Here is a 16305-nt window from a genome sequence, read left to right as displayed (position 1 = left end):
TCAGAATCAGAAAGAACCTTTCATTATCTTTGTCTTTCCTCAACCCCCACATTAACTTGTGTTGAAAAAGAGTGTGAAAAAGTGTGAAAAACTTTTCACACTTTGTGAAAAAGAGTTCAACGTACTGGAAGTATGTGAAGATCTAAACACAATATATTAAATATGATGTCATTATTGCTGTTTTGATAAGAAAGAGAAATAAAGATATATTTAAAGTAAGTATTTATGAACTATATGGGATTTTTAAAATTTATTACATTTTTTACAACTTTCGTTTCATATTTGCAATTTACAGGTATTAATAGAAATGTATATATTAAATGAAACAAGTCATCACAACAAAAAAGTATACACCAGGCAGAACTTGAAGTGGCAAGCAGTAAAAAAAGGATTACAATGCATAATAGGAATATGTTCCTTAACTGGACAAAACAAGTGGTGGAAATCAGCAACTTCCTCAATAAAATAATGAAAAATATCTTCTGATTCTTCATGCATTCACACTGTAGAAACTGTAATACCATAATACTTCCATGACAAGATCAATTAGAGGTAGGAGTCATGAGAAAAAGGTTAGCATCCTAAAGAAAAGGGTATGTTTTCTCTCAAGCTTCCTAAATATTTTTGCAGTTTGACTGTCAGCAAAGGTGCAGATAATTCAGTCAGTCTCGAATTTATACAGAGATTCAGTTTGGAAGTTCTGTCTCCTTTGAGAGAAATTGTTAGCATTAAAAACAAAAAACAACAACAAACAAACAAAGAAACTAAAAAACAAAACCCCAAAACACAAACAAAACAAAACCCAAACAAAACAAAAAACAAAAAAACCAACAAGCAAACAAAAAAACCCAACAAACAAAACCACCTTAGGCCCTGATAATAGAATAAGAAGTCAGTTGACATTGGAAATAAACTGGGATATTGACAGTGTTGCCCATGACACAGAATATCGGACAAGAAAATGGAAATCAAGTAAATCCTGATGTCATGCTCCCTGAAAGATATTTGTGACATTATGGGAGATCTGTCTACAAACAGAAATCTCTGTATATAACAAGATAATGATAAAAAAAGGAAAGGGAAGGAGGAGGGGAAGGGAGGGGAGAAATAAAAAGAACAAGGCTGCTCCAATCTCCACCGAATGCATGCAAAATATGACAGGAAAAGTAAGTTGAAATTTTTATTCCTGTGAAATTCTGACAGACTTGACAACAATGTTTTCTGGGAGGAAAAAAAAATCTCCATGGTTGCATCAGTAAGGCTTACACATGGAATTAACTTCTTTCTGACCTTCAGTGTGTCTCATTTAGCATGGAATTTCCAGCATGGTATAGAAATATGTGAATTCTTAAAGAAATGGAGGACAAAGGATCCCTTGTGGGCATTTCAGAGTTCTGAAAAAGTGGTAGTGTGAAAAGTATTTGTTTTATTTGTCAATGCTTTAACGCAATGTCTTTGTGTTATTGATTTTTCTACCTTGTTAACCAAGCTTTAAATAACTCAGGAGTAGAACCTATCAACCCACTAAAATAATTTACCTGTGTTCTTTTGATTTAGCACACTGAATTATGGGTTTCTAAATAAGAATTCTTTTTATACAATGGGTAGACATTGGAAAAAAAAAACACCAACAAGTTTGCACAGTCTAAAACATTATGTATTTATTGACAAAATTGTATCACTGCAGGCTCAATAGTGTAGCCATTGGAAGTATTCATAGGAAAACCCAGAGAACTGGTCACAGGCTAGAAGTTTGTGAGTACTTTCTTCATTGTATTTCAAGACAAACAGTTTATCATTGCAAAATTCAACTTATGGATCACCACACTTTGTCAATAAATTGCAGTTCTTGAATAGTTGCTATAAAGTCTCTAAAGGAGATGAAAAAAATGGAGGATGTGTTGTTCTCATTGAAGTATATTTAAGCACACAGTTGAACCTGCCTGAGGAAAGAGTTCTTAAGTTCCACCCTGGTCTTCATTTTAATAAGTTTAAAACCATATATATATTGGCTGCTCTGCAGGATTTCTCAAAATAGAAGGCCCTTAACACCAGTTTAACCAGCAGCCTGACTGTACCTGCTGCTCAGATAGTCAGAGATACGGCCTTGCCGTTCCCATTACTGCAGCCTCTGAATTATTTCTGCACCAGCAGAAAATGGATGAAGATGAGATGTCTCAGGCTAGGCTAGATACAAGAAATATGATCTGCGGTTCAGCTGAGCTGAAAATCATCTGCTCTGTTTATATTCAACACCATGCTTCATTCCAGGCTCTCAGCAAGCGTAAGGAAAAGAATCCTTGAACATACACAGCCCAAAGCCCAGCTCCAGTGTGGCACAGTGGAACAGTGCAGTGCAGTGAATGCCCATGGAAGTTCCCAAGCTGGCGGATGCTCAGGGGAGCTGAGAGACCCACCAGGAGCCCAGACCTGTGTGACAGTGGCTGATGAGACCAGGGTAGAGCCAGGAGCCATGGCAGCCAAGCCCCCCATTCAAGTAAAAGACCTTAGGGAACATTAATGACCAAGAATGCTGAAAACAGGGCATGGTTTGTCAGCAAGTTTGCATGGCACAGAAATCTGGGCAGCAGTTTTTGTGGAAGGGAGGGCAGAAAGGATTCTGTAGTTCTGCCAGATCAACCAGGGAACAGTAGCATTCACTCAGCAGAAAGACCAGGCCTCTAAACTCTGTGACCACCACAACTGATGCAGCTTCCCAGATGCAGCTTACTGGGCTCTGATGAGAGCACTCAGCCACCCAGGTGTCTGTTTCTAATGCCACTATCAGATGGCAGCAGTGAGCACTCTTGGGGGAGGTGTGAGCAGGGAGAGGAACTCCTCCACTTAGCGAGGAGTTGAGCAAGCTGGGGAGCCTGTACCAGGGAGCCTGAGAGGGATAGAAAAATCACATCCTAGCTGCCTCCAGACAGGCAGACAGAGCACGACACTGAACATTCTTTATCCTCTCTCTGCCTGGCTGAACACAGTGATGGAAAAGACAGGGGGCAATGGAGAGAAGCTACTGCCCAGCACAGTAGGCAGATCTCTGTGCCTGTCCCACCTTCCCAGGTCCCCTGGCCAAACAGGTGAGATGCTCTGCAAGTGGAACCAACCAATTCAGAGGACAATGGAGGTGTCATCTAGCTCATCTAGCTTGGAGGTGTCACCACGGTTAAGTAAGCATATGTCTTGCATTTAAATTACTTGCATTAAGAAAAAAAGGATGAGTTATTGTCTTAGGAGACTCTTCTGAAGAGAACAGAAGACCCAATATGCAGACTGGATCTGCTTCTTAGGGAAGTCTTTTTCCTCCCTATGGTCTTGGTTAAAGGCATGAAAAGAAGTATTCTTATCTTGGTATGGCCCTCAGGTTATTATCCCTGATTAATTTCTCAGGTAGGCAGTGATAAAGTTGCAACCAGAAGTCTAAGGGCAATCAAGAGAGACTTCAGGGCATTGGGATGACTGGTTGAATGATCAGGAGCCCCACTAATGTTCTCCTTTGTCCTTCTAGTTGCAGGAAATTATGAGGGAAGAAACAGGAAGAGCCAGAAGATCAATACCTGGATCTGAGCCTGGTGTCACCAGCAGAATTGTGGGGTTTTTGATAACGGATCAGGCCTGCTAGCACCAGACAGAGTACACCTCTCTCAAAGAAGGAAAATTATCTTTGCACAATAATGTCCTTATTTGAGTCAGGATAGAACCAACTTTTACTCTAGTAATTTTACTTTCAGTTAAATCTAAGTTGCTGCATTTGTTGAAATTAACAGCATGTTTTCTAATCAGTGTCTGACTTCTAGGACCGATAACTCTTGATTTTTATAGCTACTGCTGGAGAATGGTACACAGAACCAAGGCCACTGCTTGGTTCTGAAAAATTTCTTACTCTACAGAAAAAAAAAGGGAGGAAATGGGTCACACCTGCTCCTTCCTTTGGAGAGAAGCTGACCAGAGAGGTGATTAAAAATTGACTAAATGAAGTATTCCATCCCATATTCATCACACTATAAATTTGAGGAATCACAAACATTAAGCTCTCTTTGTCCATGGCTAGCATCCTGGGAGAATTCCATCCATTTGTCTGCCTTTGATCTTGATCCATGCATTCCTGAATCCATGTGTTCCTTCATCAAGCTCCCATCTGCTGCTGACTCCAGGAGCCCAGCCTGTGACCTTTTCAATAAAGCTGTGTAGTTTAGTTTCCAACCCATAGGTCTCTACCTTGTTTTCTTTCCTTTCCCTGTAGGGGAAGGGAGTGGGTTTAACAGAGAGCATCTGTCATTTATTTAATTACCGGCCCAACTTTAAACGGTGAAAAGGAGTTAGCAGGACTTGTTGAAATAACTTTAAAGTGTACTTGAAGAGAGAAAGGGGAAAAACTGGGCTCACTAGAGATAAACCTGGGGTCATTGCAACAATGTTTGAGTGACAGTGTGCTAGCAAGGTCCTTCAGTCTCCCCTCTCAGTGGAGGTGTGGGGTGAGACCCATGCAGCAGAACCATGGCAGTGCTTGAGAATGGTCACATAGGAATTAAGGTTTGTCCCCTAAAAAAGGTGTCAGAATCAGTAGCCAAACTGAAGCCCATCTACAATAAATTCACACAGCATGGGCAACAAACAGGAGCTGGAAGCCGTCATGTAGCAGGAAAGCTATGACATAGTTGCCATGAAACATGAAAACATGGTGGGATGACTCACACAGGTGGGATCACTCACACTCTGGAGTGCTCTCACAGATGGCTATAAACTCTTCAAAAATTATAGGCAAAGAAGGACAGGTGGTGGGTTAGCCCAGTATAGTAGGGAGTGTTTTGATTGTCTAGAGCTTAATATTGGTGACAAGAGGGTTGAATGTTTAAGGGTAAGAATCAGGGGGAAGAACAATAAGGTAGATGTCATGTTAGGAGGCAAATGAAATATTCAGTAAGCATCTGGAGGAAGTCTCATGATCTCTAGCCCTCATTCTCATGGGGGACTTCAACTTAACCAGATGTCTGCTGGAAATACTGTACAATAGAGAGGAAATAATCACAGGGGTTCCTGGAGTGTGTGGAAGATGACAATGACTTCCTGACACATCTGGTGAGTGAGCCAACAAGGGGAGGTGTCCTCCTGGCAAGGAGGAGTTCAGCAGAATTGCTACCTTGGACTTTTCAAAGAGCAGACTTTAGTCCGTTTAAGAGACTGGAAGAGACAGACCCTTGGGAGGCAGTCCTGAATTGGAAAGGAGTACAGGAAGGCTGGACAGGCTTCAAAAAGAAATCTTAAAGGTGCAGGTGCAGACAATCCCCATTTGCTCAAAGTCAAGACAGCAGAAAGTAGACTGGCTTGGTGGAACGAGAGCTTTGGCTGGAACTCAAGAAAAAAAGGAAAATTCATGGCCTTTGGAAGAAGGGATAGGCAAGTCAGGAGGATTATAAGGTTGTCATGAGGTTATTCAGGGAGAAAATTAGAAAATCCAAAGCCCAGCAATTAAAAATACTTCTATAAGAACATCAGCAACAAAAAGAGAGTAAGTAATGAGAAGCTCCATCCTTTAATGCATGTGGGGGAAATCATTGTGACAAAGGATGAGAAAAAGGGTAGAGGTATTTAATGCTCTCTTTGCCTCAGCCTTCAGTAGTAGCATCAGTTGTTCTCCAGGTACCCAGCCCCTGGAGCTAGAAAAAAGGGACAGAGAGAAGAATGAAGCCCTCATAATCCAAGGGGAAATAGTGAAATGCTACAGCACACAAGTCTATAGTGATCAATGGGATCCACCTAAGGGTACTGAAGGAGCTGGAGAAAGTGCTCACCAAGACACTTTCAATTATTTATCAGCAGTCCCAGTTATCTGGAGAGGTCCCAGTTGTCTGGAGGTTAGCAAATATGACACCCACCTACAAGCAAGGTCTGATAATAAAGAAAACAATTGTATATTTTCTCTCCTGATATTCTGAACATACCACATATTTAAGTATAAGGTTTTTTCCCTAAAAAGACAGATTTGTTTCATTCACAGAGATGTCTGATAGAAATAAAAGTTACATGGGTCATGAAATTCCTGTAGCTAGTTGAAAATATAGACTTTTAAAGTAAGAAAATAATAATATAAATAAATAACCATAACCAGTGAAGAGGTATCATTTCTTTGCCTACACATTAATTATTGGCTGGAACATGTATCTATTCAGCACAGTCTTCTTTAATCAAAATATGGTATTGAACTTGTGAGTTTTTCCAAAAATGGAAAACTGTGATGTTGTTTTAAAAATCTTCAGTTTATACATCTCACACATTCTTGTATTTTTTCAAAACATAAATACATTGTTTTTCAAAACACACATACATAAAGATATTTGTGTTATATTTATCTTTTTCAGCTTTCTGAAGATCATATTTTCTCCTCTTTTAAAATAGTGATATATGTATTTTGCATAAACCAGTAACCAAGCTAGACATGAAATAGCATTTTGTACAGTTTCCAGCCATAAATTTGGTGTGTGGGACATTAAAAATCCAATTTAAAGGGTGTTTGTCAGCTAACAAGGAATATGAGTTACTATTTGAGTTTCAGACCTACTTAAAGCATGTGACTCATTGGGCAAAAATGTTTAATTGGTAAATTGTGGTATAGAGGTCTTCTGGCTACAGAGATAAGGCATGGGTGAATACAGAACTTGTTTGAAGATGAAGTCATTCTTAATCTTTGAATTTCACAGGTCCTACAGATTAATATGTCTCTGCAAGTTTTGCTAGCCTATTGAAGAATTTCTTTAGAAAAGCAAATCATGGAACTTTCTTGGGAGCCTGTAGCAGACTTCATGTATTTAAGAATATATTTACAATCACTGAGAGCCAAAGCTCAGATGTATAGCTCCTGCATGGCTATCTTGTGAAAGTGATTGTAGACTTATAAGATGGCAATTCCACATATAAATGCTATCCTTCCTACAACCTCCCAAACCTCAAAAAATGAAAATGTGACATTTCTGAAGCCCGAAGTCTATTTTATTTTGAAGGTCATGTAAATTTAAATGCTTACAATCATGAAATGTTTATTACATGCTGAATATCTACTAGATTAATAAAAGGATGACTTGCTTTCCTGTTTGATTCTATTTTTGAATATTTGGTATCTTCATAGTGCTAGATAGGGCTGTATTTTAGTGCTTTCCATGCTGGTGCCAAAGTCAGCAATTTCAGAAAGCTGCTACTGTGAATATTTCCATGTGCAAAGGTAATTTGCACATTTCCAGGAGCAAAGCAGTACAGAAATGTGATCGATATTCATAAAAGTTGCTTGATATGTGAAAAAAAAAACAGTTTACTTTTTTTTTTTTTTTAATGATCCCATATTTATTTTAGAGAGATCTACACATAGTTGGAAAAGTGGCTAGCTACACATTAAGGCTACAAACACAGAAATTGTAGGACTAGCTGGTGGTATATATTTGCTAATACTTGCTAGATTTATAAAGGTATCACATGCATAGTTCTTTATGTTCTTTAATATACATAGTTGGGCTCTTCATAATATCTCTTTTTCAGTATTGGCCAATTTGCTGTTCTGGGGTCTCATTTTATGCACGAGCAAGACTTCACAGTGCACACAAATGGGTGTGTTCTGTAGGTGGTTATGGAAACAGGTCAAGCTATTTATGATAATGGGATATATTATAGTTCTCATAAATCAGTTCTTTATATTATCCCTCAATAAATGCACTTGGAGGCGTTCAAATGGGGTTCCCAAATACTAGACTCCCACAGGAATTTGCTATGTATATATAAAACACTCTTGCTATTACATCTTTACCAGACTATCTTTTCTTCTCAGCACCTGTCCAGCCCTGGGAAATCTGTGTCTCCTAACAGTGTTATATTTGCTCTTGCTTTTTTTCAGAAAACTTGCATTGAGAAGTTTAACACAGAATGTAGATACTTTATCTTTTCAAGGTCTTAAAACACACCATGCTTCTATCACGTCTGTGTATTTTCTACTGGATAGTCTGGAAGGTAAGTTGAGAAATGTCATTTAAAGGGTTGCAGAGGAGAAATCACCATTGAAATAAAAGACATCAGTCATAAGGTTTCATGTACCTTCCCCAGCTATTTTTATGTCTAAAGAAAATTACAAGAAAATAAAATGTTTATCTTTCATTGTATATAACACTACTCAAAGTCTTTATTTCTTTCAAACATTTCTTAATTACCTAAATGAGGAGTGGACTGTATACCTGAGTGTTTGCTCATTCAGTGACATACTAACTTAGAGCAGAATATTTGTATATAGCTATCTGACATTTAACCAAAACACTTCACTTAATCCAGCCCAAGTATGAGATGGGGTATAAGCAGTCCTCTCAATACTTACTTAAAAACTTCAACTAAAGAACACAAGATAAAATAAAAAGCAAGACCATTTACTGCAGAAGCATTTTTTTCATTCTTGTAGAGATTATTGATTAGTTATTACACCGCAGACAAATCAGATATCAAAGCAAAGACTTGTGTTTCCTAGATCCTGTCTTTCTGATTAGAAATCTCATGACTCTTATTGCTTCAGTTCAGGCAGCTTGCAGTTTTACTTCAATACAATCACTTCAGGGAAGACTTCAGTAGAAACACCAGGAGGAAGAATATTCCTACCCCCCTTAGGGGAAGAATGTCAGGGGAAGAATGATTCTATATGATTACATTAACTATAGATTAAAAACATTAAAACATTCTGTGAGTAGTTTACTCAGTGTGTTTTTTTATGATTTGTTTGTTTTTTGGTTTGGGTTTTTTTGGGGGAGGTTTGTTTGGTTGGCTTTTGCTGGGTTTTTTTTCTTTCTGTTTTGTTTCTCACTTCCTTAAAATGGCACTTAGAGATGAATTGAAAACCCAGAATTCACCTCTCTTTTACACGAAATGTTTTGCTCTGGTGATTTTTCTTCACTTGCTTCCATGGTTACATCAGATAGACAATCAAGTCTGTAGGCTTTATTGAGTTGCAGGATGCCAGCAGTTTGTCTAAACATTAAAGCTGTGCCTTTAAAGAGATGGTTCTATCAATTGCAAAGTCTAGTCCTGCAAAGGCACAGAATAATGGCTAGAAGGAAAATGGATACATTCAAGGTTATGAAGGCCATCTACTTTCCCAAGGAGTTATAGAAAATTTGATGGGTACATTTGCTCCAGTCTTCTTTGTATATTCAGCCTAATCAATATTGTTTTCTTCTCTCTGATTACCACAGTGATACTGTGAAGGAAAAGCAATGCAGAATAGCTTTATAAGTTTAAGATATTCAAGAAAAATGGCTTAGGCAATGTTTTCACTTGCACATTTATTAGAGTAGATGTATTACTATTCTACTTCTCCATACTCAACCCCCCCACCCTGTGAAGTCATAAATGTTTCCCTGCAAGACCTTTACAGATTCCTCAAATAACTCAGTAACAAAATGCAATGTAAACATTTTTTTTAAATAAAATGGCATAAATTGCTTTCCTAACCCTGTAATTTTATTAGTAACCAAATAGAAATTTTGAAAACTTGAGAAGTATACTAGCAAAATGAAACTATCTTTCCACATGTGAAAAGTAGGATTTAAGCAGAAGAACTACATCATGATGTGTCTCCAGAGTCAGAGGAACATATGACATGTCCTGGTAGACAAGTGGATCATCTGCGAGACAGATTCAAAACCTAAATTTCCAATAGGTCAGAAACAGGGTGAGCAAAATGTCTGTCTGTAGCACCCTCCGGAAATGGTTCATAGCACTGTAATCAACTATTTATTGCAGTGCCTATTAAAAAAAAAGGGGCTACAGGCTGATTTGTAAGTCTAACTCCTGCCTTGGGAAGATTAAAGATATCTTCAGGAGTGGACCAAACCATGTTTCTGGGGTAATTTCAGATTCTGGACCTAAGCTTTTGATAAGCTGATCAGATGGGGGAGCCCTGGCTGTGGAAAAAGTACATGTAGTTGGATATAACCAAAAGCCTTGAAAACAAAAGAAGGGAAAATACCAGAATCAAGGAATATCCTGTTACTGCAGGTATTGATTATTGCTATACACTAAATATAGCACCATTCAGAAAAACACAAATATACTAAACATTACTAGTAAGGCTCAACTAATAAAAGTAAGTCTCTTGACTAACGTTTCAAAAGACAACCTAAATGAATAATGAAGGTCCATGAGCTATGTACTTCTCTTCAGAGTTCACCAATATCAATCAATTTTCTGTATGTTAAAGTCTCAGTGAAAAGTATTAAGTCTTAAGGCCCCTTCTATCAGTTCAGTTACAGTTGGTGAGTTTGGATTTAGGGCAGCCTGAAAGTAGGCATCAGACAGTACAGGTGCTTAAACTTCTTTATATTGCCATGTAAACATTGTCTCGTGTGTTAAAAACTAGATATGCAACTTAGAACACAGTTTAATCCCTTCATAAATTTGGCACTGTATGGTGTAACCAAGTGAGAATGGCAACAGCTGTCTATAAGCCCAAATAAAATGAAAAATGAGTTAATTTGTATATAATTAATCAGTGTTCCCCACTGTGTAGGCTCACTGAAGCCAGAGGCAAGTAGACATTCCTATATGTATGTGTCTTGGTTGTGGACTTCAAAAATACTTTTGCAATTTTCTGCAAATTTTCAGAAATGATGAAAGTGTTTATATTTATGAACCACTGTGCTGAGGCTGCTAGATATCTTATTATCAGCCCAAATTTTATTCCCCATGCTCATTATCATTTGAAATAAATATACTCATTAAGTTTTCATAAATTCCATCTTAAGCCTGTTGGTTTTCTGATTCTGGTTTGTATTTGGTTTGTTTTGGGGTTTTTTTGTGTGGTGGTTTTTTGTGTGGTGGTTTTTTGGTTTTGTTGTTTGGTTGTTTATTTTTATTTTTTTTTTTTTTATTCCACCAGCTTTGAAGGCTGCATTTGATTTCTTCTTCAGAAGATGGAGATTTTCAAGTATTTTCAAAGCATATTCCCTGATCAGAGATGAGCTCCAGCTGAAATGTATGTCTCTATTTAACCAGATTCTTATTATATCTGTCTGAAAATTGACAGCCACTCAACACAGAGGCTGCATCTGGCATAATATCAAATGTGAGGAGTGAACAAAAGGTGCTTATTTAGTTTCTTTTTGCCAATGAACAAGAATTCAGAGGTATCCAAAACCGTCATAGGAGTCATTACAGTATTAGATAACAACAAGGTAAGAAGCTGTGGAACTATGAACAATTAAAGTGTGTTTATCAGCTCTGGTTACAGACAAATATATATCAATAAGCTCAGTGGTGTAGACTCAGTAGAAAAGCTACCACTCAGTCAAAATCTCAAATTTGTGCATGGTATAGGGGTGGGCTCCAGAAAATCTCATTAATTTTCGTAATTTTCAACCCAGTTAGGCACCTCTCAGCACACACAGGACACTTGCTAATTACCTATATTTACCATGGGCTGTGCACAAAGGGCTGGTCAGTATTTCACAGGCACAGCAGGGTAAGAACAAAGTTCTCCACAGAACAGATAGAACTATTTAGTAGTTTATACAGTGGGGAACATAACTACTGTTTTTCTTTTGGACAGTGTAGTAATGTAAAGTCAGTTCACCCCACTATGAAGTGGTTTAAGAGTAAATTAACCAAAAAATCTGACTTGGAATCTTTAATCTTTCATCTTTCTCTTCTTTCACCAGTTGTAAAAACAAGTGTTGAATTATGTGGCAATATGCTAGATTTTTTATCTTTAGAACCAGACAAAAGCTGCTAAAAATCATCTAGGGGCTCTACTTTATACAGCTGTATTATTGCAGGGGTGAAGAGGGGAGGGGTGCATGATAATATATCTGATATACCTCTGATAATAAGTTATGCAGATTTTTAACAGGGTCGTATTTCCACCTCTTATAATTTTATTTTACTCAGTTTAGAAGGGTGGGTAATGGAATTACATGGTATTAATTTGGCTTATTCTGTCAAAACAATAGAGTCCACAGGGAGATGGATACTAAGGCGGTTCAAAGCCATCTCCATGCAGCTCCATTCCATTAGTGGTTCTCACCTATTCCCTTTGCATTAGGAAAGAGATAGGTACTGCAACTAGACCAGAAAAATAACAGCTAATGAGCATTATTTTTCATAGTCTTTGTAAACATCTCAATAACATTGCAAAAATACCGTTTGTATCTAATTGCCTTGCTGCCTAATTTCTTCACTAAATTTACTACAGATCTTTCAAGACCTTTTTTGAAAGCAATTTTGCCTTTTTTCCTGGCTTAGGAAATAGTTTGGTTCAAATTTTGACTGGCAGTATAGCTCAATATTCATATTGACTGGATCACCCACAACATTTAAAGAAAATCTAAGTCTCAGGTCAAAGAAAAATCTCTGCTTTTTAAAATCATAAGGGTTGTTTCAGAAGAATTTTTGGAAACTTCTAAAGTGGTTATTGTGAAACAACACTAAAGGGTTGCACAAACCTTCAAGATGTATAAATTTTTCTCCAGACAAGTCTAAATGTGAATATAGGGAAAAAGGAAAATCTCTTTGAAACTACAATAAATCTCTCAGATTTTGTAAATGAGAAGGTTTAGACCTGGCTGGTATTTGAATGAGACTCCTTGAAAGAACATTTAGATATTTCAGCAAAATGCTGTTCATAATTCAGCAAGTGACTTTCTTTTTCTGACATAGGGTTAAATAAAACCACTCATTCTCTGGGGTTCTTCATTGTACCCAGGATGCAATTAAACAGTAAGGATGACATTCATCTCACCTGCTTTAACATCCATGGTACAGATGTAACAGGCTGGGGAAATCAACAGAGACTCCCTTAACAGACAATAGGGAAAAATAAATAATTTTAGCATGGGGTTCATCTGTGTATTTTAGATTCATTAGGACCAGATTAACCAATCTCTTATAGTTTAATTAAGTGTTCTGGATTTAAGTTCTAAAGAAACGTTTGATAATATCAGGAATGCTGAGTTTCAGTGTCCTGGTGACTTCTGTAATTCCGCTTCCTATGGCAGAGAGATTCTTTGTTTATCATGCTCAGTGATGCCACTTAATAACAGTCACCAGTTTTCATAGAAGCTCCCATTCAAAATAGTTAAAATAAACATTTCCTTTGATATCTTAGTTAATCAGATATTTGTAAATGAAAACTCAGCTGTAGTTATTACAGAGCATTAATATCTTTGCTCATGGGTTTGTTCTACTTTCATGTCTTCAACTTGTGGGCAGGAGGGGTAGTCTCTCATATCAAGTACTTATGTACTTATCAAGTACCTATCAAGTACATAACAAGTACTTCAGTTCTTGGTTACTTCTAACCTCTCACTGGAGGTCAGTTTAACAATACCTGAAGCTAGAAACTTCTTAGGTGAGAAATACCTCATTTTGCCTAAGCTAAATATTTTTTAATGGAAGAATTAATTGTTTACCCTCTCTTCTCTTGAAAGTCCTATGTTCACATTCACTACATCTATCACATCTGTTTAAATGAACTTTAAACTTTTATTTGGGGCATTTTATTTGAGAAAAAGGAGGTGGTAAGTGGGAATCTTGGGCCTGTTTGCTTGGTTTTTTTCTTGAGAAATGCAGAAAAATCTAGTTCTGAATCCAAAGAATTCTGGAGAATCACTTGGAACTACAGAAATTGTTATGAGAAAACTCACTGACCTTGATTTCTTACTGTTGTAGAACCTGAGATATGGATGTTTCCAAACTACAACATGTATCTTCAGTCAACTTTATATACATAAGTGTATACAAGCTGTGGGCTTGGTATTCTTTTCATTTATGACTGACATGTAATTTAACACTTCCTTTCTTTTGCAGAGCTACTTCTGATTTCTATCAAAACTTGTTTTTGCAAAACAATAGTAGATAAGAAAACCTCTAAAATATTCTGTTTACATAGCCAGATAAATACTCACTCTAAAATTATCCTGTATGAGGTTGAACAGAGAATCTTAATTGTGCATTCAGATGTTTTCACAGAATGCTTAAACATTTTAATCTTTTCCAAGTAGTAACAAACAACTTTTTTCCTTTTTTTTTTTTTTTTTTTTCTGATTCAAGGATACAGAAGGAAGGGTTGTCTCATAAGCAAAAAGGACAAGGGAAAGCCAGATGATGAAAAAGCTGCTCATCATTTCCTCTAAGATAATTAACATTATGCTAAGCACTGTTACCTACTTAAATCTGTGATAGTATAAAGAAAGTAAGAGGGATAAAATTATTAAAAAATAAGGAAGGCTCTTCGCTTACCACTTATTTTTGACAAGGAAATTCACAAACTAATTATGGATTTCTCTCAGGCAAGTATGGCTGTTTAGATAAGTAGCATGGCCAAAGTCCAAATCTTCAGGCATTATCTTCCTCTTCAGAAGTGTGATCAAGTTAAACATAAGGCAGACATGGAAGATTCCCTACTTCAATGTAATAAAGAACCTTCCTGGGTAGCTATTTCATAAAGGGTGAAATTAACTACAATTAATCGAGTGTTTATAAATTTGTGGGAGACACAAACCAAGTATTATTTTCATCTTTTCTGTTAAAGTCTAAAGAAATCTGGCATGTGAATACCATGTTATAAGGAGCTCTGAACAAACCTTAGGGCAGGTGCTGGAGTTCTACATGCAACCTTCCCTGGCATCCTGAATATCCATATGGCAGACTGAATCCCTCATATCTAGTCAGAATCTGACCTCTTTTGGTTTAAAACCTTTTCCTGTGTGTATAGACCCTGGTATAAAAAAGTATGCACAGTGCATACAGTGCACCCTTTGATCCTTGTGAAACTGTGGATGTGCGTATGCAGGTAACTTTATCACTATCAGCATCTGCAAGGTGCTCAGATTTCTCTTCTGTTCTCTGCCCTCCCAGTTCTCCCATCATTTTCTAAGAATAATTTTGCATAAGCTTCCTTGCCTGCAGTGATCAAACCCTAATACTAGAAGTTGGAGATGGGACAAGAAAAGCTTGTGTCCAAACCGGCTGTTTATTGGTAAAAATTCTCAAAGTGTGATTTGCCCGAAGAAGAAGTTGACTTAACTCTTTGCAGTTAGTTATGAAGTCACAAAATCACTGGTTGCTTTATTTATAATGTGGAGCCTAATGGTATATTCTAACAATATAGAGCTATTCAGAGGATTTGTGTGTGTGTATGGTATATACTATGATACATATTCTTGGTTACAAAATTAAAAAACTGTGTCCAGAGACTCATCTCCCAGTAAATAATTTTATGTTAGCCAATGTACATAGTATTTTTCTTAAAAGAATTTACACTTAGGATTAGCTAAACATACTAGGCAGAAGGAAAATATCACCCAGATAACATGTTGCTATAATCCCACTTCTCTAAGAAACTCCTCAGCTAAAATTTGGTCTAGGAATATCAGTACTAATCCAGGTACCTCTTACTTTCCTGAAACTGACAAAGAGAAAAACACTAGAACCATTATAAAGATCTAAGATTGTACAGCTTGTCATAAAGTGGGACAGCCTTCTTAGTAGTAAATATTGGCTGTCAAGGTTCAAACCAGGGTGGTTTGTTCACCAGGGTGGTACAACTGGTCAGTGAGTATAAATAACCATCCATTGCAGGTGCTGCAAGAAATGGTCTCCTGTTGCTACTACCCCTCTTATATGGACATAAGAGTAGGTCTTCTGAAGCAACTGCAGTAGACCACAAAAAATCATTCTGTGGTCAGAACATGGTTTGCAAAATGTCAAAATGTATATACAGTTGAATTTTTCCCTATTATTTCCATTTTTCTGCTCTTAATTTGGACCATTTTGGATCCTTCTACATATTACACATTCTTTTCTTCTCATTTTAGAAATAAGCTTTGATATAAAGTGGTAGTTCATGAATCCTTGTTCTGAAGATGTTTGAATGACATTGTCCTTACACAGATATTTTCTTAATAAGAAACATGTGATATATATCATATTTGTATATAGTTCTCCTGGTACACAAATTCATCATTCCCGAGCTAAAAAAAAAAACTGTTGCTAATTTCATGGCTATAAAACTGTTGCTACATCTTTATTTAATATGTACTATAAAAATCAGATAGTTCTTGCCAAGAAATATTGGAAATTAGGTTCAGTCACTTGCCTTTATCAGTTTTAGATAACAAGATAATTTGCTTTAACAAAATTGTTGCTATCCTAGGTATTGCATTTGAGTTCCATTACCAGTAGTTAAACACTCAGCTCCAAGAAACATCTTTACCCCATTTTTTTTGGCTTTCACCCTTAGTTGATTTGATTTGTGTTTATTTATCTGAGGAAGATGTTAAT

General features: G+C 36.9%; 1 long non-coding RNA gene across 1 annotated transcript in view; it reads left to right on the top strand.

The window, feature by feature from the left end:
* LOC139798611 (uncharacterized) overlaps positions 1 to 4209 on the top strand; it is a 40840-nt gene extending 36631 nt beyond the window's left edge. The window contains exon 2 of the long non-coding RNA XR_011726881.1: positions 3515 to 4209. This is a non-coding gene — a long non-coding RNA (uncharacterized lncRNA). The remainder of the gene's footprint in view (positions 1 to 3514) is intronic.
* Positions 4210 to 16305: the final 12096 nt, after the last annotated feature.

This window comes from Heliangelus exortis, chromosome 1, assembly GCF_036169615.1.
Source record: "Heliangelus exortis chromosome 1, bHelExo1.hap1, whole genome shotgun sequence".
Classification (NCBI taxonomy): domain Eukaryota; kingdom Metazoa; phylum Chordata; class Aves; order Apodiformes; family Trochilidae; genus Heliangelus; species Heliangelus exortis.
This window is presented reverse-complemented; position numbering and strand designations above follow the sequence as displayed.